The sequence below is a fragment of the Schistocerca gregaria genome, chromosome 5, assembly GCF_023897955.1.
Source record: "Schistocerca gregaria isolate iqSchGreg1 chromosome 5, iqSchGreg1.2, whole genome shotgun sequence".
NCBI lineage: Eukaryota > Metazoa > Arthropoda > Insecta > Orthoptera > Acrididae > Schistocerca > Schistocerca gregaria.
Genome location: NC_064924.1, coordinates 138,570,711 through 138,585,245, shown reverse-complemented (window position 1 = coordinate 138,585,245; position 14,535 = coordinate 138,570,711). Strand labels below are relative to the sequence as shown.

At 42.9% G+C, this 14,535-nt stretch overlaps 1 protein-coding gene across 1 annotated transcript in view; it reads right to left on the bottom strand.

Moving 5' to 3' along the window:
• The window catches only part of LOC126272526 (uncharacterized), a 104,356-nt gene that overhangs the window by 24,642 nt on the left and 65,179 nt on the right, over positions 1-14,535 (bottom strand). The window lies entirely within an intron of this gene.

Sequence of the window (14,535 nt, the reverse complement as noted above, 5' to 3'; positions counted from 1 at the left end):
TCTTCTTTCCATTTCACTTCACTGACACTCCCTGTAAGTAGCAGAGTCTTAGCATTTTTCATTTTCTAGCTTCCCTACCCCACTCAAACATCTGGCATTCTACACCCTGATTCGTCTAATGTTACATAGAATGTTACACTTTCTTTGGTTATCTTTTTCTTGTGGTCACCTGCCCTATGGCAGTCCCCTCCTTGAGATCCGAATGGGTGACTAGTCTGAAATCTTCTACCAATGGAGGCTCATAATAACACTTTTCAATTACAGGCCACATATCCTGTGGATACAAAGCAGTGGTATCCATTACCTTCTGCATCCTCACACCTTTGCTCCTAAAAGCCAGAGGAGTCAGCAGTGCTCAATTTTCCATCCCAAGGGCAAAAGAGTGCTCTGAAACTCGGTCTGCTCCTCCACCATTACTGATGATTTTTATTCTAAATCTAAGCAACAGTGGGGTTTGAACCCAGGTCCCAGAATGTTTGAAAAGTAATGAAAGACGCTTCCTCTAGATCACGGGTGAACCCAGGAATAGAAACTTGTATTTAGTATGGCATCATACAATTGGCCTAGAGAGGAAAGAAAAGAGGTTTTTAAGGTGGTTGAAGGTAACGGAGTCACGAGCAGGCTCTAAAACCACACAGTCCAGAAAATTCAGATCAGAGTCTTGTATTGTAAATGATATATTTAATTCATTTTGTGGTATTATTGATAAGTATTGTGAACTGGGAGCAAGATGCAGTGGTTGTATTTGTGCGCTATTGTATGTACCAGATTGTCGAGCACTCACTAGATACAGTGAGGACATCTTTATATGAGGCACTGACTTTGGCATGTTGAGGTTATTTGGCAATGTGTGGTTGTGGATGAGAGGCTAATGAGGAGAAGGAATGCTTTTCCATACATTGTTAAGTTTATGGGAAGTGTGGTGTTGATTTTGTTCATGTATAACTCCAGTCCCAGCGTTTTTGGCCTGTAGAAGGATCAGATGTGTTGCTGTAGTTCCCAACACTATATGAAGTGTCTAATGGCGTGGAAGAAGGATAGGTGGAGCCAACAGGATTGACGTAAAAGGACTGTAACTGTCTCAATCCACATTTACCCACACTCCCCTCCAGAATTATTCTGAAGGGTGGATGTAGTGAGGTATTGTGAAAGTTAGTTGGGTAGCTTTCAAAGTAGGCTTGGATGAATCTCAGCAGTCCATCCAAGTGGTGTGGGAGATGTATTGCATGAATTGTACGAGGGGTTGGATGGGAGGGGTTGAGTATGTTGGATATGATGCAGGGGAATGTTGGGAGGCTGGTGATCACTTCAAATTGGTTTGAGAATAGGTACAATGATGCACCCAAGGAGGTTGGGCTAGGCAAGTATGATATGTTGACACTCCCAACTTGAAAGCAATGCCATCCAACACAAGTCATCTGAAATCTTGCAGGCTGTTAACAAATTGACACCATCACCCAAGTTTGGTAGGGCAGCAGCTGTGGACATTATGATGTATCATAATAATGTAGGTAAAGGTGGTGGGGGCAATGTGGATGAAGATGTCTCGGGGCCAGCTGTTGGTAGTTGCACAGATTAGTGTTGGATTCTTCAATTAAATTGTTAGGATGAGGTGCTGGAATCAGGATGTCTCTCATGTGGCCAGTGGCAACCGCATGTGATGATATGTTGTCAGACTTACCTGTGCTTTGTAGAGTATAGAGCGACAATGGGAATATGTAATGTGATTGTAATGACTTTCATTAAGCCATGGACATAGTATTGAGATAACATGTGGGTGATGAAGATCTTATAGGAGCTGACAGAACAGACGTGCAGATTGCAAATTACGCTGCTGGTGTTTCCATGTGTCTTTAGCTGTCCCAAAACATTAGCTTAAAACCTATACCTAATCCTATTTCCTCAAACAACAAAGTACATCTACATCAAAACTCCACAAGCTACCATACAGTGTGTGGCAGAGGGTACCTTGTACCACTACCACTCATTTCCTTGCAAATAGTGCGAGGGAAAAATGTCTGCCTCCATATGAGCCTAAATTTCTCTTGTCTTATATTCGCAATCCTTACATGCAATGTATCTTGGTGGCAGTAGAATTGTTCAGCAATCAGGTTCAGTGACAGTTCTCTAAAATTTCTCAACAGTGTTTCTCGAAAAGAACCTCACCTTCCCTCCAGGGATTCCCATTTGAGGTCCCGAAGCATCTCCGTAACACTTACATGTTGTTTGAACCTACCAATAACAAATGTAGTTGCCTGCCTCTCAATTGCTTTAGTGTCTTCTTTTAATTCGAGCTGGTGCAGATCCCAAACACTCGAGCAGTACTTAAGAATAGGTTGCACCAGCATCATGTATGCGGTCTCCTTTAAAGGTGTACCTCTCTTTCCCAAAATTCACCGTTCACCTTCCCTACCACAGTTCTAAGATGCTCGTTCCATCTCGTATCGCTTTGCAGCAATTACGCTGAGATATTTAAATGGCTTGACTGTGTCAAATGGGATACTAATAATACTGTATCCAAATGTTACAGGTTTATTCTTCCTACTCATCTGCACTAACTTACATTTTTCCACATTTAAGGCTAGATGCCATTCATCACATCAACTGGAAATTTTACCTAAGCTGTCTTGTATCTTTCCGTAATCACCCTACTTCAACAGCTTACCTGTTAAGGTGCGAAGGTTGTAGTTGTATGCTTCACGCGTAGGTCTTTCCACAGATGCATGAATCACTGCTAACCTTATCTTGTAGTCACTTGTGCATTCCCTTTTAAACTGAGAGTGCAATGGACTCTGCTTCCTCAGTATCCTCCGAATTTCATTATTAAACTGTGGTAAGTACTGTCCACCCTGTATCCACATACTAGACACAACTCTGCAGACTATGATTTACAATCTGCTTAAACTTTGCCCATAATTTCTCTACATCCATCTTACTGGAACTAAGTGATGACAATTCACTGTGTAAGTGAGATGCTAGTAACTGCTTATCTACACAGTTTAGCAGATCATATTTGCTATAACAACATAATGATAGTTATCCCTGTTTATATACTGACATTGTAGATTAAGTCTGGCCTGTTTGTAGCTACAAGGTCTAAGATATTTCCAGTGCATATGGGCTGCTGAGCTAGCTGTTAAAGACATGTTTTCAGGAAACATGTTCAAAAGTATTTCGCATGACTGTCTGTCTGTACTCCCCACAAGACATGACTTCATTGAAGTTGACAAAAATATTGTCTCCAATTGAGGCGTAAGTTGAGTGTGACAGTGAACACTCCCCTCCTACGGCCTCTAATCTGTTTCTCCGACAGAGGTCCCCAACTTGCTAAATATCTTGGAGCTTCACATAAGCACTCTCTGGGGTGTTTGTGCTTGCTACGATGGGGCCCCAGGTTTTGCAGCATATTTTTCTTTCCGTGCTGCATGTCTGTCCTCTTACTTTCTTTTTCCCCTCCCTTGGGGAATGTGTCTGGGGTGTTTATGGGAATGTGTTCTGCACTTTCAGGACCCTGACATTAGAGCACCTCCTCCACTGTTTTTTCATTCTTTCATTTCTTTCTTCATTCCTCTTTCTCCTATCCTTTGCTTTGCCATTTAAGGTTTTCTTTTTCCTCCCTGTGCACATCTGGTCGGCCCACACATCTGAGGCGTAACAGGTGACTGGTTAACATGTACTTCCCAGAGGCTAGGTCGACAGGTAGGATTCGCACATGTCTTCTAGTAAAGGCCAGGGGTGATTGGCAAGGTAACAGCTCAGACAAATTGCCAGTTGGTCCGTCTGTTCACATCTCAGTTCATGCCTCCCAAATACCTGAAAATCGCCTAAGCCAGGGTGAGGCCCCCGCTTGGGGTGGCGGGAGGGGGAGGGGAGGCAGTTGGAAGGTGCGCACCACTGGAGATGGTGGCAGTCATGGAGGATTTTCTCACAGTGTGCCAAACCATCATCTCAGTCTATGTGCACTAAACGCAAACAGGATGAGGCTAATGAATCAAAGACCCTCCCAGCTGCATCTTGGTTCCTTGTTGTTCCACATACTGAAGACAGTCAGTTCCGTGCTACATTTAATCCATTTATTATTCAGAAAGGTATTGATAGCAGGCCCTGTGAAATCATGCTCTCATTTATGCAGTGGCACTTTGCTTTTGGAGGCCACTAGTGATTATCAGGCACAACAACTGCTTTCAGGTACTCTCCTCCACGGCTATCCTGTATGTGTTGAGTTGCATTAAAAGCTGAATTCTTCTCATGTTAGTTGCACTAGGCTGCTCCATGGTCTGACTGAGACAGAAATCCAACCATACCTTTCTGAACAGGGTGTCATTGCAGTCCATTGGGTGATGAAAGAGGTAGATGCATCCTTAGTGCCCACATACACTCTCTTTCTCATGTTGGATATAGTAGTGCTTCCATCCAAGATCAAAGCTGGTTATGAAGTTGTTATGGTCTGGCTGTGCATTCCGAAACTGATGCATTGCTACCAGAGCCATCGTTACAACCACATTCGAATGTCCTCTCGACCTTCCGCCAAATGTGTAACCTGTGGTTGGGCTGCTCACAAGGGCAATTGTCTGCCTTCTCTTCCCCACTTTATCAATTGTGATGGCGACATTGCAACCTACTCTTGAGATTGTCTTGTCTATCTGGATGAGCAGGCCATCCAGGGGATCTGGGTGAAGGAAAAGGTGCCTTATCCTGTTGCTCACAAGTTGTTGGCTAATTGGAAACCTACATTTTACCATTTGGCACTTTCAATACTTTTATCACTAAATCTCGCTTCATGGAGGACATGGACATACAGACATGCACAATGGCTATAAAATCAACCAGTGTCACAGTAGCATCTCCTCCTCCTCCAGCTGTGCAACAAGCCTTTAAATTTTTGCCTCACGCAGCAAAATCAGCTGTTACACAACCAGCAGACTGTAAAGGACAAAAAGTGTTTGTTGGCTGGAGGGACGTAGAAGAAATACTCCACAAACATCTGAATCATCATCTGCCAACCATAAAGGCTCCAAGAAATCAAACAAAAGCAAACGGTCTTCTTCACTGACTCGAAGATTGTCTTCAACAGTGTCTCCACATGATACCCTCACCCTGCCGACCTCTGTGTCACCGGTGAGCACCGTCAATCGTTTTTCTGTCGTGGATTCTGCTGACCAACCAAGGGGCAATATCTGCTACATGGTGCAAAGGCTGGAGGGTCCTGCTCCATGAGATCTACAGAAGCATTGGCAGTCTTCAAAGGCTGGCACTCAGCAGCTGCCGAGGTGACAAATCTTCATTTTTTTCTCTCCTCTTTCCTCATTATGACTATCCTCCAATGGAACATTTGCAATCGTAGATCCAGCAAGAAAGGATGATGGCTGCTCTTGGAGTTGAAGTGTCCACTTGTTCTCTGCCTCCAGAAAATAAAATTTCATCCTCATGACCACTTTCACCTCTCGTATTTCTTTCCGGTTCATTTTGACCACCCTCTGAGGACAGCATTCCCTCTCATGGGGGAGTCGTGGTGCTCATCTAGGATGCTACTCATAATCACACCATCTCCCTGAATACCAGGCTCCAAGTTTTTCCAGTCCACATTTTCCTTTCTCACTTCACCTTTTCCCTTTGTACAGTCAACATCCCTCCATTCGGTATCACCAGGACAGACTTCCTACAGCTTGTTGGAAACCCCCTCACCTATTTTTGCGGCTTGGCGACTTCAATGTGTACCATGCCCTTTGGGGCTCTCCCAGAACCTGTCAGAGAGGTGCCCTCTTGGCTGACCTTATCAATCAACTCAACCTCATCTGCCTTAACACTGGAGCACCCAAGTTCCTTTCAGACTCCATGCACACCTATTCCCATTTGGACCTCTCATTCTGCACTGCTTAGCTTGCCCATCATCACAAGTGGTGTATTCTCTGTGACACATACTTGAGTGACTATTTCCATGTGCTGTCCGTTTGCTGATTCATACCCCACCCACATACAAACTGAAATGGCACCTTTCTAAGGCTGACTGGAGGCTTCACTCTTCCCTGGCAAACTTTGATGAACATTTCCCCAGTTGTGATGACCAGGTAGAATACCTTATCAACTTTACCCTTACCGCTGCAGGACGTTGCATTTCTCGTACTTCATCCTTACTGCGCCATGTTCCAGTCCCTTGGTGGACTGAGGCACGCCCTGACGCATCCTGTGCGTGCAGATATACTTTCCGCATTTTTGACAATCGTCCTGTGATGGCAAACTGCATTCACTATAGAGTTGCGTGCACAGTATCGTCGTGTTCTTCGGGACAGCAAAAAAACTAGCTGGATTTCATTTACTAGTTCTTTGAATAGTTCCACTCCATCTTCCATTGTTTGGTCCCAGAGAGCCGTCGGAGGTTGGCCCAAAGTCCATTCCCCAATTTCCGGTTTGCCCATATCAGGGGATGTCATTGTGGACCTTCTCCAACACCTTGGGCCACTGTTTTATGCAAATTATGAGCTCCACCCACTATAACCCTGCCTTTCACCATCGGAAACAAGTGGAAGGCGGCTTGAGTGATACCCTTCTCTTCTAAGAATCACGAGTGCTGCAATGCTGCTTTTACCTTGAGGGAGCTAGATGTTGCCCAAGGGCCGGACAGTGCTCATTCAGATGTTACAGATCCTTTCTCTTGCCGGCAAGCAGTTTCTACTTCATGCCACAGTTTCTACTTCATGCCACGTGCAACTGTACGTATGAAGTCACTGTCCTTACCAGGCTTAGGTATGGCTATGACAAACACCTTTCTTCTAGCTACCACCCCATTTCTCTCAACAGCTACATATGCAAGGTGATGGAATGCATGATTCACGTCTCTCTGGTGTGGTGGCTCGAGTCTCACAATTTACTAACCACTGCACAATGTGAATTTAGAGATGTTCTGTGGTTGACCATCTTTTCACTATGTCAACCCATGTCATGAATGGTGTTCTGCAGAAATACCAGATTGTGACCTTGTTAGGATACCAGTCCTCCAGCAGGTGTCATAGGCTTTCTCCAAATCTATGAAGCCCCAAGTGTAGAGAGTACAGAGTCCACCTGCCCTGTTTCCTTAAGGAATGTTTAAAAGACAAAGTTTTCAAGGTATGTGTGGGTTCTGGCTTGACGGACACCTGTATCCAGGAAAATCGTGTGCCTCAGGGTTCTGTCCTCAGTGTTGTCCTTTTGATCCTATTATGGCCTGTCTACCAACTGGCATCTCCAGCTCCCTTTTCATTGAAAATTTACCCGTCTATTCCTTTTCATTGACAATTTTTCTATTGCAGTTCTCCACAGACTTACACCTTATCGGCAGTTTCAGCATTATCTTGATCACCTTTACTTATGGAGCATGGACAATGAATTTGGATTTTCCACTGACAAAACCAATTGTATGAATTTCTATACATTTTGGGTCTGTTGCTCTTCTGTTGGTTTGAAACTATGTTCCATACAATACCTTCTTGGTGCTCCCATGTGTCTTACCTGGCCGCCCATGTACACTGTCCCTCAGTGTCCCACATGTCCTCAGCAGTACTTCCTGAACAGATCGGATCACCCTCCTCCGTTTGTACCAGTCCCTTGTCTGTTTGAAACTAGACTATGGGTGTTTTGCTTATGTATCTGCATGTCTGTTAATCTTACACCAAATACAATCCACCTTTGGAGTATCGGATTGGTCACTGGCACCTTTTACACTATCGTGCCTGAGAGCCTGTATGCAGAATCTGTCATACCGTTGTGATTGTCTCCTCAGCAGATACGCATGCCATTTGTCTGCCAGAGCAACAGCCGAAAACAATCTGCCACATTCCCAGTGGGTGTGAACCCTTCACCACCTGGTCTTCATGTGTCAGCCCGTGTTCACCTTGGACTCCATTCGCATCATAAGGACACTACTCCAGTCTCACTCTATTGCCATATGTTTGTCGACCTTCGCACTTAACTTCACGATAGTACCTTTGTGTACACTGATGGCTCTTCGACGGACTGTGGTATTGGTGTGCCTTCATCATTGGCACCGACCATTTTTGGAATCGCCTTTGGAATACTGCTCAGTATTTACAGCAGATTTCTTAGTACTGTATCAAACCATGCACAACATCTGACGACACAGCAGAAGCAGATGACAATCGAAAAGCCTATCTCTGTACAAAACGCTGAGGCTTTGAAGCGTACTCTTTCCTAGGTCCGTTGGACTAAGGGATGGACAGTTTTCACTTGCTTACTCTTGATGGAGCCACTGTGATGTTTATGTGGGTCTCTGGTCACGCCAGTCTGACGGGAAACGAGGCTGCTGACACTGCTGCCAAGGCTGCAGTCCTCATATCTCATCAGCCTGCTAGTTCTTCCTCAACCTCTGATCTCCAATGTGCCGACTCTGATCTCCGAGTTGCCATCTATGGGCAAGTGATGTCACTCTGGCATCATCACTGGTCTTTACTTCCTGGGTAAAGCTCCAGGGAATTAAACCTCTCCCAGTGGCTTGGCCAAATTCCTCTCGGCCCTCTTGCTGTGTGGAGATCTTTTTAGCTAGGATGCATACTGGGCACTGTCTTTTTAGCCCTCACTATTTGTTAAGTGGTGATCCCCCACCAATTATCACTCATTGCCTTCAACCTTTTACGGTTTGCAATTTCTTGACAGAATACCACTTACATTCTAATTTATGTTTGCCACTTGAATTATTGGTCGTTTTAGTGAAATGCATGTGGGCTGTTGACCGCCTTTTACTTTTTACCTATCGTAGCGAAAGGGTGAAGGACATTTAATCTTTAGTTCAGGACTTCCATTGCTTTTAGGGTGTATTTTATGGCCCTTTCTCCAAAAAAAGGTCCATTTTTAGCTGTGTTTCCTTCCATCGATTGGGCTTAACTCCTTTTTTTGTCTTTGTTTTAGGGCGCAAAAACAACTAAGGTCATACGTGTCCCTGTCACAACAGTAGAACACAAACAAAAACAGTAAGTGTTTCCCTTCATGTGCCAGTGTTATGTTTATGGTTGGATAGGGTAAATTATTGGCAACAGACCGTCCTTTGCAGTTTTAGCATTCCTGGTTGTAATATATGCATATTCTAATGATAACTTACTTCTTTCTCTATTGTAACCCCTGTCAACCGTCTTGATTTCATAACTAGTCAGTTTAAAGCCCCTTACAACCCTGAAAGTAGGAACAAATTAGATTGCCTGAAGTGATCAATAGCGATACGAGCAGGTATAATTAATTTTCCCGCAGATAGAGCACAAGCCAGGTTCCTGCCCTATTCTCATTTAAATGTAGTCACACTCTACCAAGCAAGAAGCTTTCGAATAGTCACAAGGAGAGAAATGAACGATTAGAACTACTTTCAAATCTAGTGCACGATAGACGTGAAGTCTTGCTACGGGAATAAAATAATAAATTTAAAAAAATATATAGTGATCCAAACAAACAGAATTGTTTAGCACATATTGTGGCAGGTGCCACTGCTGAAAATAGTACCTGAAGTGCTGATGGAAAGAATAAATCGTAGAGGCAATTCTCTTAAGTCCATTGACAAATTTGTGACATTGTTCAGGATATTTTCTGAATATTTTAGTGGACGAAACCGGTCTGCTGCTCACTGATCATCTCAGTAAAGTAGAAGGTTGTCTACAAATGCTTACATGCTTTGTCTCTGCACAATATAAATAAATTCCAGCCTCTTGAGTTTTGTAGTTATGAAGTTTCTTATTTCCTATCACCAGTGACTTAGGAAAAAACCATGGGGAACGATATGAGAGGATAGGTCACACAGTGCACCACCACCAGCTTCTTGCGAAATTGTAGAAGGAACAGTGCAGGGAAGGAAAGGGTGAAGATGACTTGAAATGGAACAGCAATTACACCAGTAATGAACAATGATGGCAATTACTGTTCACATTGAAATATCTGTTCAGTGCAATGTTGTATCAATGATTGATTGGGACAGATTAATTACCTCCTGTGACTGGTTAGTAACTATACTCTCAGAGAAGAATTAGTTTCATATGTATGTATTAGCTTATATAGAAAGAAACTTCCACATGGGAAAAATATATTAAAAACAAAGATTCCAAGACTTTCCAAGCGCCGGTAGATATTCACAATGAATAAAACACACACATAGAATTTGAGCTTTCGCAACCGGCGGCTGCTTCGTCAGGAAAGAGGGAAGGAAAAGGAAAGATGAAAGGATGTGGGTTTTAAGGAAGAGGGTAAGGAGTCATTCCAATCCCGGGATCGGAAAGACTTACCTTAGGGAGAAAAAAGGATAGGTATATACGCGCGCGCACGCAAACGCGCGCGCATGCAGACATATTTAAAGGCAAAAGAGTATGGGCAGAGATGTAAGTCGAGGCGGAAGTGTGGAGGCAAAGATGATGTTGAATGACAGGTGAGGTATGAGTGGCAGCAATTTGAAATTAGCGGAGATTGAGGCCTGGTGGATAACGAGAAGAGAGAGGATATATTGAAGGGCAAGCTCCCATCTCCGGAGTTCGGATAGGTTGATGTTGGTGGGAAGTATCCAGATAACTCGGACGGTGTAACACTGTGCCAAGATGTGCTGGCCTGCACCAAGTTATGTTTAGCCACAGGGTGATCCTCATTACCAACAAACACTGTCTGCCTGTGTCCATTCATGCGAATGGACAGTTTGTTGCTGATCATTCCCACATAGAAAGCGTCACAGTGTAGGCAGGTCAGTTGGTAAATCACACGTGGCTCTGCCTTTGATCGTGTACACCTTCCGGGTTACAGGACTGGAGAAGGTGGTGGTGGGAGGGTGCATAGGACAGGTTTTACACCGGGGGCGGTTGCAAGGGTGTGTGTTTTATTTATTGTGCCTATCTAGCGGCGCTTTCCCGCTTGGTAAGTCTTGGAATCTTTGTTTTTAATATATATGTATTAAAAACAAAGAGTCCAAGACTTACCAAGCGGGAAAGCCGCCGGCAGACAGGCACAATGAACAAAACACACAAATATGTCTGCTTGTGTCTGTGTATGTGCGGGTGGATATGTATGTGTGTGTGCGAGTGTACACCAGTCCTTTTTTCCCCCTAAGGGAAGTCTTTCCGCTCCCGGGATTGGAATGACTCCTTACCCTCTCCCTTAAAACCCACATCCTCTCCTTCCCTCTTTCCTGAAGAAGCAACCATCGGTTGCGAAAGCTAGTAATTCTGTGTGTGTGTCTTGTTCATTGAGCCTGTCTGCCGGCACTTTCCCGCTTGGTAAGTCTTGGAATCTTTGTTTTTAATATATTTTTCCCATGTGGAAGTTTCTATATATAATGTCTTAGTATAGAAAATGGGTGACCAAGTTTACGATCGGATTTGATCATTGTAACGGAACCAATTGGGAGACTGTACGTCAACGTATGTCGCACTGATGAAGTCTACGCATCTGTGTGAGTATGTGTGAACCTCTGCCCATTTACACACCTGCCTTCCCCTCCCCAGACTGACAAGCAGTCAATTGGCCACGTGCAATGTGCAGTTGCCGCTGCGTGTGCCACCATGTCTCAGCGCCTGGCTATCTCACTTGCTTCCAGCATGTTAACAGAGACTTTGTTCAAAATGATTCTTCACCATGATTACATTCATACTGAACTTTATCAGTGTTATTATGGTTCTTAGTATTAACATTAGTTAATTGCACAAGATAAACTGCTAGAATTATTCTTACGAAAAATATTTTGATTTGTGCCTGATTTGTATTTCTTTGACGAATAATATCATAAGAGGATCATGTAAGAGAAATTTAGAACACTACACCAGTTACAGTACTGACAAAAGATTAATTTGGATTCTGTAACGTAACAGCTACAGACAATCATTTTTAAACCAAGCATTATACTGAGTGTAAAAATACCACATGTACAGAATTTAAGTGTTTAGAGAAGGTAAATATCATACCACTACTGATATTCAGAAGTGATATTCAAATTGCCATGTGCTCAATATCATTTTAGGGATGCTGCTGACTTCCCATGGAAGGGAACTGAGGTGTTCGGTGCATGAGATACTGGCAGGTACTCCGGGTGAACTAGTTGCCCATTGGGCTGAGGTTGCAGCCATTATTTATGAAACATCATTGAAGTGAGATGAATGAAGTTTTGGAAATGGTACTCAACTGGCAACTAGGTGCTAATCAGGGCATAACACTCTCAAAACAGTTTGAACACAGTCTCTGATCTCTAGCATCGAAACTTTCATGGACCTCTAGCATGTAGAGGGTTATAACATTACAGGACATATTGGGACATATTGAAGTATTCAATACTGTAGACTTTTAGGGGATATCGATACAGATATGCAAAATGTAAAGGGAAACTTTGGTGATGTTTAAATATTGTACTGTGTCAATATTAGGACATTTTGCACAGAAAGAACAAAAATAGAATTAAAGTAAATATAATTACAAAATTGAATGAAAATAGGTTACTAACACTAATATATATTTCATTTTGTAAAAGAAAGACTCACTGTTTGCTGTAGCTCTGATTAATTGTATAAATTATCAGTTTTGAGCTAAATTATTTCGTATAATATGGGCAAGATACTTTTTAAAAAAATGTGGGAAATTAAGGAGATGGGACCTGGATAAACTGAAAGAACCAGAGGTTGTACAGAGTTTCAGGGAGAGCATAAGGGAACAATTGACAGGAATAGGGGAAAGAAATACAGTAGAAGAAGAATGGGTAGCTCTGAGGGATGTAGTAGTGAAGGCAGCAGAGGATAAAGTAGGTACAAAGACGAGGGCTGCTAGAAATCCTTGGGTAACAGAAGAAATATTGAATTTAATTGATGAAAGGAGAAAATATAAAAATGCAGTAAATGAAGCAGGCAAAAAGGAATACAAACGTCTCAAAAATGAGATCGACAGGAAGTGCAAAATGGCTAAACAGGGATGGCTAGAGGACAAATGTAAGGATGTAGAAGCTTATCTCACTAGGGGTAAGATAGATACTGCCTACAGGAAAATTAAAGAGACCTTTGGAGAGAAGAGAACCACGTGTATGAATATCAAGAGCTCAGATGGCAGCCCAGTTCTAAGCAAAGAAGGGAAGGCAGAAAGGTGGAAGGAGTATATAGAAGGTTTATACAAGGGCGATGTACTTGAGGACAATATTATGGAAATAGAAGAGGATGTAGATGAAGACGAAATGGGAGATACGATACTGCGTGAAGAGTTTGACAGAGCACTGAAAGACCTGAGTCGAAACAAGGCCCCCGGAGTAGACAACATTCCATTAGAACTACTGACGGCCTTGGGAGAGCCAGTCATGACAAAACTCTACCAGCTGGTGAGCAAGATGTATGAGACAGGCGAAATACCCTCAGACTTCAAGAAGAATATAATAATTCCAATCCCAAAGAAAGCAGGTGCTGACAGATGTGAAAATTACCGAACTATCAGTTTAATAAGCCACGGCTGCAAAATACTAACGCGAATTCTTTACAGACGAATGGAAAAACTGGTAGATGCAGACCTCGGGGAGGATCAGTTTGGATTCCGTCGAAATGTTGGAACACGTGAGGCAATACTGACCTTACGACTTATCTTAGAAGAAAGATTAAGAAAAGGCAAACCTACGTTTCTAGCATTTGTAGACTTAGAGAAAGCTTTTGACAATGTTGACTGGAGTACTCTTTTTCAAATTTTAAAGGTGGCAGGGGTAAAATACAGGGAGCGAAAGGCTATTTATAATTTGTACAGAAACCAGATGGCAGTAATAAGAGTCGAGGGGCATGAAAGGGAAGCAGTGGTTGGGAAAGGAGTGAGACAGGGTTGTAGCCTCTCCCCGATGTTATTCAATCTGTATATTGAGCAAGCAGTAAAGGAAACAAAAGAAAAATTTGGAGTAGGTATTAAAATTCATGGAGACGAAGTAAAAACCTTGAGGTTCGCCGATGACATTGTAATTCTGTCAGAGACGGCAAAGGACTTGGAAGAGCAGTTGAACGGAATGGACATTGTCTTGAAAGGAGGATATAAGATGAACATTAACAAAAGCAAAACGCGGATAATGGAATGTAGTCAAATTAAATCGGGTGATGCTGAGGGAATTAGATTAGGAAATGAGACACTTAAAGTAGTAAAGGAGTTTTGCTATTTAGGAAGTAAAATAACTGATGATGGTCGAAGTAGAGAGGATATAAAATGTAGACTGGCAATGGCAAGGAAAGCGTTTCTGAAGAAGAGAAATTTGTTAACATCGAATATAGATTTATGTATCAGGAAGTCGTTTCTGAAAGTATTTGTTTGGAGTGTAGCCATGTATGGAAGTGAAACATGGACGATAACTAGTTTGGACAAGAAGAGAATAGAAGCTTTCGAAATGTGGTGCTACAGAAGAATACTGAAGATAAGGTGGATAGATCACGTAACTAATGAGGAGGTATTGAATAGGATTGGGGAGAAGAGAAGTTTGTGGCACAGCTTGACTAGAAGAAGGGATCGGTTGGTAGGACATGTTTTGAGGCATCAAGGGATCACAAATTTAGCATTGGAGGGCAGCGTGGAGGGTAAAAATCG